Here is a 12,658-nt window from a genome sequence, read left to right on the forward strand (position 1 = left end):
AAGGAAGATCCCGCGTGCTGCAACTAAGACCCGGCGCAGCCAAAATAAATAATAGTTTAAATGATAGGCAAGTTATAATATGACATGATGGTATTTAATTGACATAGTATTAATCAATGACCTTAAAGCTTGAAACATTACCCTGGGCTGTGGGATTGAGTGCATTGAATAGAAAGTGTAATCCTGGGACTTCCCTGGTGGTCCAATGGTTAAGACCCCGTGCTTCTACTGCAGGGGGCACGGGGTTCCAGCCTACTGTTTGAGTGTGACCAGTATTCACAAGGCCCTCATAATGTCAATACTGTTCATTGGATCTTAACCTTTGGAGTCAACATAGAAAAATCAAGAAGACTTGTTGTGGCTGCAGGAACAATTGTAAATGCCCCAAATCTTGACTTTGTACAATAAATGTGAAACTGAGAGAAGTTTGCATGTGGAAGTGAGGAAAGAAAGAGGAGTTACAAGCTGGCATCTCTTGCTAGAGACGCTGAGGAAAGTAGATGGAACCAAAATAATTAATATAAAAACCAAAAAAATAATATAAATAGTCATTATTGGGAAGAAGAGAGGGAGAGGGAGGGTAAATGAGTTAAACGCCTCATGTTTTATATTGGAAACTCAACATTCACTAAAACTGATATATAAAGAAATAAAGTACTGGCATTTGAGCTAGGATTTTTGGAAACAACTTCCAAAAGAAATAAAAACAGAAACCATTAAAAGGGGTTGCCTCAAATGCAGTCAACCAGGGATGGTCAGATGCTGTTTGACTACCTGGCAGACAAGCATGGTTTTAGGCAGAAATATTTAGATACACTCTACAGATATGCAAAATTCCAGTATGAATGTGGAAATTACTCTGGAGCAGCAGAACATCTTTACTTCTTTAAGTGTTGGTTCCAGCAACGGATAGAAATGCTTTGAGTTCACTCTGGGGAAAACTGGCCTCTGAAATCTTAATGCAGAACTGGGATGCAGCCATGGAAGACCATACACCACTAAAAGAGACCATAGATAATAATTCTGTGAGTTCTCCACTTCAATCTCTTCAGCAGCGAATGTGGCTCATTCATTGGTCTCTGTTTTCTGCAATCACCCTAAAGGGTGTGATAACATTATTGATCTCTTCCTTTACCAGCCACCGTATCTTAACACAATTCAGACAATGTGTCCACATATTCTCCGCTATTTGACCACAGCAGTCATAACAAACAAAGATGTCTGAAAACGCCGGCAGGTGCTAAAAGATCTGGTCAAAGTTATTCAACAGGAGTCTTACACATATAAAAACCCAATTACAGAGTCTGTTGAATGTTTATATGTTAACTTTGACTTTGATGGGGCTCAGAAAAAGCTAAGGGAATGTGAATCAGTGCTAGTGAATGATTTCTTCTTGGTTGCTTGTCTTGAGGATTTCATTGAAAATGCCTGTCTCTTCGTATTTGGACATTTTGTCGCATCCATCAATGTAGCAGCATAAACATGTTGGCAGATAAACTGAACATGACTCCAGAAGAAGCTGAAAGGTGGATTGTAAATTTGATTAGAAATTCAAGACTGGATGCCAAGACTGATTCTAAATTAGGTCATGTGGTTATGGGTAACAGTGCAGTCTCACCCTATCAGCAAGTGATTGAAAAGACCAAAAGCCTTTCATTTAGAAGCCAGATGTTGGCCATGAATATTGAGAAGAAACTTAATCGGAATAGTAGGTCAGAGGCTCCTAACTGGGCAACTCAGGACTCTGGCTTCTACTGAAGAACTGTACAGAAAAAATGAAAAAACTATAAAAGAAAGATGAAATAATAAAACCATTATACAAAGGTGAAACATTTTAGAAACAATTAACATATTGAGCATAAATTTTGGAGAATTTGAATAAAATTGGCTGTTTCATTTATGTCAATTAAAAAAAAAATGGGGTTGCCTCTAGGTCACAGGAGGGTGTTGGGTGGAACAGGATGGGAAGGGGTGAGGCACTGTTGTTTTTCACCATAATCTCCTCTGTTCTACTTGATTCGTTATCAAATGAATGCAGCATTTCAATTTGTAAAAAGAAAAAAAAATTGCAAAGCAGGAAGCCTTGCTGAGGAGGGAAAGTCATTACCCGCCTCTGCCAGGCCTGTGATCACACCTGCTAGTGGAAAAAAACAGGGATTGGACCCTTGGAGACAGCAGATCATCCTCAGAGCCTTTAACTTTGGCTTGAAAAATTAAGTCAATGCACTTAACCTTTTTGTTCTTGGTTTGCGGCCAAAATTAAAATTAACTTGCATTTTTTTGGACACTGATAGGAAGTGACTGGGGAAATGTGTAGGAAAAATACTGAAAGGAAATCTGCCAGTGCGATTTTTTTTCTCTGCCTTTGTACACTTTTCTTCTCAATTTTTCTACCATTATAATGAGGGAAAATAAGATTTTTTTTAAAAGAGGCCCAGTTTGATTAATACCACTTCAATGCAAAGAAGGAATTTCCCGTGGTCTATAAGGGTCGGGGCTGTGTCTGCTTTGCTGGCCATCATATTTCCACCGCCAGCAAAAGCTTGTTGAACGAATAAATATAATGTAACCTCCCAGGCTGGCAGTGACCAGTTAATGTCGGTGGGAGCAACCTGGGAGTGGACAGTAACCATCCCAACTGGGAAGGTTCCCAGGATGAGGGACTTTCAGTGCTAAACCTGGGACAATCCCAGGCAACTGGAGTCGGTAGCAAGCCTAGAAGAGGACTAGCTGTTTATCACCACCCTCCCAAGTCACCACCACACACACTTTTTGTCAAAATTCGGAAGCTCAAAACTTCAATCAACTTTATTTTGCCTGTTTTTGTCAACGTCTTGAGGCTTGCGGGATCTTAGTTCCCCGTCCAAGGATTGAACCTGTGGTCCCTGCAGTGGAAGTGTGGAGTCCTAACCACTGGACTGCCAGGGAATTCCCTCAATCGATTAATAAAACAACTGAAATCCTCTACTCGTACTCCACATCCCCATCCTTCCCCAGGCTTTCACAACCATCCCTTCACTGATGACTCCCTGGCCCTCCCTCCCACTCCCCGGCCGACCAGATGCTCCACCAAAGTCCCCTTTACTCAACCCAGCAGATACACCGTAGCGCACATCTTACTTCTTTGCAACATCTTTGATTGTTTTTCAGTCTCATTTTGAAACCCTTTTTCCCTGGCCTCTACACCTCTGGCTTCTCATTTCCTTCATTAGTCATTTTAAGGAAGATAAATACACTATCTTTAAATTGGTTCATTCATTATTTTACCAAACTTGGTATCACAAATGGAGTTGATACAGAAACTTCACACTTGATCACTGAATACAGTCCAAAGTATTTTAAATTGGGAATGTTTTTAGCTTTTTATTCTTTATTATTTTTTAAAATTTATTTATTTTTAATTTATTTTTGGCTGCGTTAGGTCTTCATTGCTGCACACAGGCTTTCTCTAGTTGTGGCGTGCGGGGGCTACCCTTCGTTGTGGTGTACAGGCTTCTCATTGCAGTGGCTTCTCTTGTTGAGGATCATGGGCTCTAGGCACATGGGCTTCAGTAGTTGTGGCACGTGGACTCAGTAGTTGTGGCACACAGGCTTAGTTGCTCCAAGGCCCATGGGATCTTCCCGGACCTAGGATCGAACCCATGTCCCCTGCATTGGCAGACTGATTCTTAACCACTGCACCACCAGGGAAGTCCCAAAGTATTTTCAACTGGAAATGTTTTTAGCTTTTTATTTTAAATTTTATTTTGAACAATTTTAAACCTACAGAAAAGTTGAAGTATAATACAATGAACCCCCTTAGACCTTCCCCCTGTATTCACCAATAGTCAACTTTTTTCCACATTTGCTTTGTCTTTCTTTTCATATATATATATATAGATAGATAGATAGATAGATAGATAGATAGACACATTTTTTTTTTTTTGCGGTATGTGGGCCTCTCACTGTTGTGGCCTCTCCCGTTGTGGAGCACAGGCTCCGGATGCACAGGCTCAGCGGCCATGGCTCACGGGCCCAGCCGCCCTGCAGCATGTGGGATCTTCCCGGACCGGGGCACAAACCCGCGTCCCCTGCATCGGCAGGCGGACTTTCAACCACTGTGCCACCAGGGAAGCCCTTCACATATATTTTACATATATATACACGAATACACTTTCTCCTTCTTCTTCTTATTATTATTACTATTGAAATATGTGAGAGTAAGTGGCAGACATCATGACCTTTTACCCTACATACTTCAGCATGGATCTCCTAAGAACAGGATTTGTTTCTTATCTAACTATAATATAAATATCAAATCTAGATACTTAATATCTATACAACACCATTATCTAGTATACAATCTATATTTAAATTTCCCCAATTATCCCAATAATGTCCATTATAGCAATTGTGTCTTCCAATCCAGGATCACAGGTCACACTCTTATGCCTTTGTAGGCTCCTTTACAGTAAGTTCCTTACATACGAATCTTCAAGTTGTGAACTTTCAAAGGTGTGAACATGCATCTGGTTCCAGCAAGGAACCAGACGCTGTGCCTTCAACGTCAGGCATGAGTGAAACTGCAGCTTGCCCTCCGTCTCCTATTGCTGACGACCCTTCAGCTCTACCATCTCCCACCTCCTCTCCCTCCTCCAGTCAGTAACTCTTCTTACCTGTTCACTTGATGCAAGCCCCTGTATGTTAGCTGTCATACTGTACTACTGTACTTTTCAAGGTACTGCACTGTAAGATTAAAAATGTTTTCTTTATTTTTTGTGTTCGTTTTTTATGTATTATTTGCGTGAAAAGTATTATAAACCTATTACAGTACAGTACTATATAGCTGATTGTGTTAGTTGTATACCTAGGTTAACTTTGTTGGACTTACCAACAAATTGGACTTACGAACGCACTCTCGGAATGGAACTTGTTCATATGTAGGGGACTTCTCGTAATTGCGAACAGTTTCTCGGCCTTTCTTTGTCTTTCAAGACATTGATATTTTTGTGTCTGGGCCAGTTGTTTTAGAGAAGGTATAAAGGAAAAACTCACTTCCTGTTGTGTGTCTCCTCTATTCTCAATACTTCTACAATACCATATCACTTCTGATGCCAGATGTGTGGTTTTTCCACACATCAAGCGTTTCTGCGACACCAGCTGAGTGTCCTACAATTTAACTCAGTTCCGGGCCATCTACCTGGAAATAGTGTCAGATCCTGCAGGTTAAGGGCTCAGTCCTATAAGACTGTCCCTTCCCCGCATACAAGACACCAAGGGAAAGTCCAGGTTGATAACTGTGTTTCTAACCAACCAGCTATGAATCAGTCGTTCCCACCACTTCTTCCTTAGGTTTGATTAATTTGCTAGAGAGGCTCACAGAACTCAAGAAAACAGTTTACTGGACTTCCCTGGTGGTCCAGTGGTTAAGACTCTGTGCTTCCAATGCAGGGGACGCAGGTTCGATCCATGGTCAGGGAACTAAGATCCCACATGCCACACACTGCAGCCAAAAATAAAAGAAACAGTTTACTTACTAGATTACCGGTTTATTACAAAAGGATACAACTCAGGAACAGCCAGATGGAAGAGATGCACAGGACAAGCTATGTGGGAAGGGGTGTGCCACCCTCCCAGCACCTCCACATGTTCATCAACCCAGAAACTCTGTAAACGTGGTCCTTTTGGGGTTTTATGGAGACTTTGTTACATGGACACGATTGATTAAATCATTGGCCATTGGTGATTGAACTCAATCTCTAGTCCTTCTCCCCTCCCTGGAAGTTTGGGATTGAAGATTCCAACCCTCTAATCACATGGTTGGCTCCCCTGGCAACCAGCCCCCATCCTTAGGGGCTTTCCAAAAGTCACCCCATTAACATAAACTCAGGTGTGATTGAAGGGGATTTGTTATGACACTTGCTATGACACAAGACATTCCTTTCACTTTTATGGCCCTGGCATTATTTCAGAAACCAAGGACAAAAGACCAAATACTAAAAGAAAAGATACTCCCATTGCTCTTATCAATTGGGAAATTCCAAGGGTTTTAGGAGCTCTGTGCCAGAAATGGGGACACAGATGAAATATATATTTCTTATCATAAATCACAATATCACATAATGTCCCCTAGGTTATTTGTTGTTGCTCTTGTTTTATGAATAAATCAGGTTGCAAATTTTTGACAGGAAAGCCTAGAAATGCTGTGTGTCCTTCTTGGTGCCTCATATCAGGAGGCACAGGACATAATTCATCCCATTACTGGTGATGTTAACTTTGATCCCTTGGTTAAGGTCACTTGTGCTAGGCTTCTCCACTCTAAAGTTACCTTTATCATCTTTGTGATGAATAAGTAGTCTGTGGAGGGAATTCCCTGGCAGTCCAGTGGTTAGGACTCCACATTTATACTGCAGGGACCACGGGTTTGATCTCTGATCAGGGAACTAAGATCCTGCAAGCCATATGGCCAAAAAAAAAAAAAAAAAGTCTGTGGAAAGACGTTTGAGACCCTGTAAATACCCTGTTCTCCAACAAAAGTCTACCTAAAGATTTTAACATCCTTTAATGTTTCTTGCCTGAATCAATTATTACTATGTTGGGTTCAAGACATGAATTTCCTAATTCTTCCTCTGTATTTATTAATTACAGTCTACTGTAATTTCCCTTCTTCTCCACTTATTATTTGTTTTTATTTTTAGGATAGCCATGTGTTCATTGATCATGTATTATATAATGTATTATAATCTATTAAGTCATTATCCATTTTAATATGTATATTGTTCCAGATTCATCCAGTGGGAGATTTTTCCATTTGATTCCTGCGTCCTCTTCAGTTTTTGAGCTCTTCCTTCTTGTTTTCCTCCTCCTTTTCCTCTTCCCCTTCTCCTCCTCTTTCTCTTTCTTCTTCCCCTCCCCACCTCTCTCTTCCAGGCACCCTTTGTACTTCCTCTGTACCAACCCTGGGAGTTCTTCAAGGAGTTCTGTTTCCCGTCACAGAGAGGTCTGTTAGAAACCAAGATCTAAACACAGGGTAAACTCAGTACTTCTAGAAGTATCACTGCTTCTAGACCCTTTATCAGACACAGATAGGACATATAAATATTATATAGTAAATTCATATGACACCTTTAAGTGTGGTCCAACACAGCAAGTTTCTTCCTCATCCTCCCTCCCACATTTGTATCCCCTCCCCAACCCCAATGTCATTCTTGATCACAACGCTGTGTGTTGCCATCATTGCACTGAGCACAATTTATATTTACTGTCTATCCCCTCACTGGAGTGTGAAGTTCCATGAGTCTGTGCTGTGGATCATTGTATCTCCAGTGCCTTGCTTGGTGCCGGGCACACAGTAGACACTTTATATATTTGTTGAGTAAATGGCTACTTTTCCTTGGTTGGTCCCAGGGAATTCTCCAAAGGATTCTGCCTGCACTTTTCAGGTCCCTGCACATCCTCTGCCTGGTTAGGGCCTCGCTCTGTGTCCCAGCTGCCTGTGCTCACCTGATCACAACACCCTCCCACCATGATATCATCTGTTGGCTCCTGTGACCCTCTATTGTCAGCTTCATGGGTGCATGGGCTGTGATTTATTTGTCTTTGTTCCCCAAACCCAGCTAATGCCTCACACATAGTAGGCGCTCCATAAATATTTGTTGAATGAAAGAATAAGTGATTTTGCCAGGAAGTGGAGGTACCGGAATTCAAACTTGGGTCTCCACAGTGACCTCCTCTTTCCCCACGTGATCCATCACTCACTCCCCAGAGGAGAGGAAAGAGGACCTGGCCTTGAAGACCAGGTAGGATTTGGTGAGTAGAGAAGAGGAATCAGCTTTCCAAGGTTAGGTGGGCAGTCATTAGCCTGACAGTCATCTACTGCTTTGACTTTGGACCTTCTTTATTTCAGAGTTTCCTGGTTACAAGGTTTTTACTTTTATCCTCAGCTCTCCATCCATTTCATATCTGCCTCAAAGTAAGACCCCACCCAGATGGTACTGAATGTCAGGGAGGGGGCCAGGCTCCCAGATGGTGTGTGCACTGGACCCCTCTACCTGGCCTGGCTCTGTGGCCTGAAGCTCAGACTTGGTTGTGTTGGCAGCATGGTGCTTGGTGCTTGACCTGACAGGTAATGTGATCAATCTAGTTTGGCCCCTGGCCCTTGGCACCTGCCTCAGCCTTGGCCCTGTGCTGCAGCTTGACTCAGTTCTAGCTTGGCTGCGATGGTTCAGACCATCTGGCCTCTCTCCAAGCAGGCGAGAATAGTAACAACAAACACAAGTCCGATACCTCAATGGCAGCCGCCTCAGACCTTTTTGGGAAGGCAAATGTAAATGCACAAATCAATCAAAAAAATACACTCGTCATGTCTGCCAACAGCCATTAACCCCTTGGCTGGAGATGGGTTGGGAAACGGGAAACCTGGATTCTGGGCTCCACTGGCTTAGGGCCTTTGGTAAGGCCTTGGATGAACCACCCAAGTCTTTGAGTCTCAAGTGGGAGAATGGGCTGAAAAGAAATCAGGCCTGGGTGTGGGGAATGCCGCTAGAGTGGAGAGTTGGGGCCATATCATGGCATCTTTAAAGCAGTGTATTTTGTCATTGTATGATTGCTTGTGGCCAAAAAATCGTGGACAAAACCTAATGCACACAGGCAGCCATTTAAGGAACAAGCTCTATTATATATTGTTAAGTTAAAAGAGCAAAGATGTAAAACACACATGTACACAGACACACACACACACAGACAGATGCACATAGAACTTGCATATGCACAGCCTATGTTTCTGGAAGGAGACACACAAAACTGGTACCAGGGTTTCCCCTGCAGAAGGGGAACTGGGTATGTGCGAGTCTGCAGTGAGAGAGAATTTGTGTCATATACTCTTATTCCCATTTGCATGTCTCATCTAGTCTAAATAAATGAATACAATGAGGAGGGAATTATCAACTTTTTTTTTTTTTTTGCAGTACGCGGGCCTCTCACTGTTGCGGCCTCTCCCGTTGCGGAGCACCGGCTCCAGACGCGCAGGCTCAGCGGCCATGGCTCACGGGCCCAGCCGCTCCGTGGCATGTGGGATCTTCCTGGACTGGGGCATGAACCCGTGTCCCCTGCATCGGCAGGCAGACTCTCAACCACTGCGCCACCAGGGAAGCCCTATCAACATATTTTTTAAATGCACATTTTCAAAACTTACCTCAGTTTAAATCTAATTCAAATCTATATGATTACATATACACACACATATTTAACACACACATAAAGTTTTATATGATATAAGTATAGGAAGAGAGATAATTTTGTAGTTATATACATGCATAAATATGTATAAATATACGTGTGTGTGTGTGTGTATATATATATACACACACACACAACTTGACATAAATGTTTCAGTGTAGAAATATGAGCAGCAGTCTACTCTGGTCTGAATGAGTTGGAAGTTCAACTGTGGGCAGTTTCGAGGGCAGAGACCATAATTGACAGCTCACTGCTGGGTCCCCTCTGCCTAATGCAGCCCCCGCCCACAGTCAGAGCCCAGGCCTGATGAGAAGCCCACAAGTGAGCCCTACCTCACCTAGTGTTGGTATCTAGGTGGAATATTCTTGAACGTTTGTGTTTTACTTTGTGTTTTCATAGTCTCATGTTTTAGTTTGGACAAAACATTGCTTTCATAGCTTATCTTCCTTGATTCTCCAGACAAGCCTGGGAGGTGAGGGTTGTTATCTGCATGTTACAGAGGAAAAAATGAGGCTGAGACACTAGGAGCCCAGCCCAACTTTGCGCAGCTGTCCACTAAGAGGACTACTTGCAACCAGTCTGAACAGTGACGGCTGCCATTTCCTGTGGGACCGTCACCATGCTTGGCACTGTATGTGTACAGTGTTACTTAATTTAATCCTCACAAAAAACCTCTGTGGTTATATCATGATCCCCAATTTATGGATGAAAGAATGAAAGAAAACTAGCCTCAGAAAGGTAAGGCAAATGAGTACAAAGCCAACTAGTCAAGGGTTAGAACCTGGTCTCTGCTTTCTGTCTGTTGGTTTTTCTGCTGCACATGGCTCCTCCCTTAAGCTCTACGGCAAACTTTCGGGTGCATCTGTGTCTCCACCTAGAGGGTTTGCTGGGCCCCTCCAGCAGCATTTCTTTTTTTTAAAAATTAATTTATTTATTTTTGGCTGCGTTGGGTCTTCGTTGCTGCGCGTGAGCTTTCTCTAGCTGCGGTGAGCAGGGGCTACTTTTCGTTTCGGTGCGTGGGCTTCTCATTGCGGTGGCTTCTCTTGTTGCGGAGCACGGGCTCTAGGCGCATGGGCTTCAGTAGTTGTGGCGCGCGGGCTCTAGAGTACAGGCTCAGTAGTTGTGGCGCATGGGCTTAGTTGCTCTGCGGCATGTGGGATCGATCTTCCCGGACCAGGGCTCGAACGTGTGTCCCCTGCATTGGCAGGTGGATTCTTAACCACTGCACCACCAGGGAGATCCTCCAGCAGCATTTCTGATTCTGTAGGTCTGGGAAGGAGGATTTGCATTTAAGGTTATGCTTCTGCTGCTGGTCTGGCACCTCGAGCTAGGACAGCCTCTGACCCCACTGCTTCAGAGTCCTGCTCAGGCTCTGCTGGAGGGGTCCCTGGGGCAGAGTCTGGGCCTGGAGCTGATGCGTGGCTCTCAGACGAGCAGGACATAAGACCTCCACCTCTGCCCCAAGTTCTTGTCTGTGGCTGAGCTGTTAGCGTTTTCAGCAATAAAAACCATCCCTGGTGTTTATAAGCAGAAAAGCAGTTTATCAGAAGGCCATAGGCTCCCAGAATCACCAGGAAGCCTGGATAGCCAGGTCAAGGGAGCCGCAGCATGGACACAGACCAAAGCTCCCTGCAGATCTGGCCTGGTGAGGGTATGTCAGCCACAGGCCCTGCAGGACACACGCACAGCCAGGACCTCCAGCACCACTGGCCCTGGACGCTGGAGGCTGCTGCTGGCCCTGGGATGGATGTGCTTCTTGTTGCTTTGTTTCTCTAGCCCTCAAACCAGAGTCTGAAGGGGCAGTGGTCTACCTGGCTCAGCCTGGGTCATGTGACGCCCAGCAGATGCAAGGGATGCTGGGAAAGTGAACCTCTGGCTTTAGGGTCTCTAACGAGGGTGGATGGCTCCACCTCCTAGCAATGTGCATATGGTAGGAAATTGCCCAGACAGGAGGATCAGATCCCGGGCCGCCAAATGACACCAAATGCCCATGCTGGTGGCAGCTTTGTCCTTAGGCTTTTGGTGGAGGGTAAGGCTTGTTTGTCTGCATGTACTTAAGTCATGTTTGGGCTCATCAGTTAACAGTTATTGAGGTACCGCTCTCTGTTCACCGCTATCAAATAGCTATTGAGCCCTCACTTGTATGCAAGGAGTGCAAAGCAATTTTCATTATACAAAGAGGACATTGTAGTTGGATACAAGGAACATACTCTGTAGTCTGTCTGACCAGGCATTATTTTGAGAAAACATATTGGTCTTCTCCCCTAAACTGAAATGGAGGGGCAGGCCCCATTTTTCAGGGAGCAAAGAAAATGCCTGATTGAAGCATTCATTCGCCTGACCTGTCAGCTCAGGGGCTGCTGTGTGTCCGGCTGTGCAGTGCAGGCATGGCAGATGACAAGGACAAAGATGAGGCGTGTATATTGCCAAACTCACGTGCATGACTCGTGCGGGAAACAGGATCACACCGGGAGGCTGAGCAGTAACCAGTTATTTCTGCCCAGGATATTCTCAGCAAAGAGTTTAGCAAAAGATGGAAAGACCATAGCACTTAAGCAATGATCTTGGGTCTCAGACAGTGTGGTTCTCAACCAGTAGAATTTTCCATACTGGCCTTTGTATCTCCAGCATCCCCTCCCCTCACACCCATCGTTCACCCTGTTGCCAAAGAATCTTCTAGAGACAGTATTTTATTATGTCACAGGGTGGTTCCATCTCCTCACTGGTTCCCCTCATTCTCCTGGTCAGACTCATGTACCCAGTATAGGCCGGGCCCACCCAGCCCCCTTGGCCACAGCTGCCTACACGGCCCTGCTCCAGGCAGTCTGGCCACCTGCTCATGTCTGGCGGCCTTGCTCAGTCTCACCTCTGAGTATATGCTGTTCCCTCCAGCTAGAAGGCCTTCCCGAACTTCTCTCCTCTCCAATCTTTTCCTGGCCTTCCTGGATCAGACCTCTCCTCTTTCTGGCCATCCAGCTTTAACTTCCCTGCGTGCTCACCCTCTGCCCCATTCACTTAACATTGGCCATTCATTCAACAAAAATGTACGGAGGCCCACTAGGTACCAAGTGCTGTGGTGGGTGTTAGTCCTGAAGTGAGAACAAGAGGCTCCTGCCTTTAAGATGATGAATGTCCACCAAGTAAAAATCTCGCTACACTGGGGAAAGGGCCACGAAGGGGAAGTTGTACTATGTGGGCCATGAGAGGATGTCACAGGGCAGCAGGAAGGCAGCTGGGATTAGATAAGGCCTCCTGGGGAAGGGTCATTTACGCAGGCAAATTTGAGTTGGAGTTAACCAGGGAGAGAGAAGTTTATGAGTATTTCCAACTACAACTCTAAAACTCTTAGAAGAAAACGTAGGGGAAAACCTTCATGACTTTGGATTTGGCAATGATTTCTTGGATATGATACCAAAAGCGCAGGCAACAAGACTAAAAATAA

General features: G+C 44.4%; 1 pseudogene; it reads left to right on the forward strand.

Moving 5' to 3' along the window:
* The first annotated feature begins 735 nt into the window (after nucleotides 1-735).
* Nucleotides 736-1,819, forward strand: LOC132478651 (eukaryotic translation initiation factor 3 subunit E-like; annotated as a pseudogene).
* The last annotated feature ends 10,839 nt before the right edge of the window (nucleotides 1,820-12,658 follow it).

Source organism: Mesoplodon densirostris, chromosome 18 (assembly GCF_025265405.1).
Source record: "Mesoplodon densirostris isolate mMesDen1 chromosome 18, mMesDen1 primary haplotype, whole genome shotgun sequence".
Lineage (NCBI taxonomy): Eukaryota > Metazoa > Chordata > Mammalia > Artiodactyla > Ziphiidae > Mesoplodon > Mesoplodon densirostris.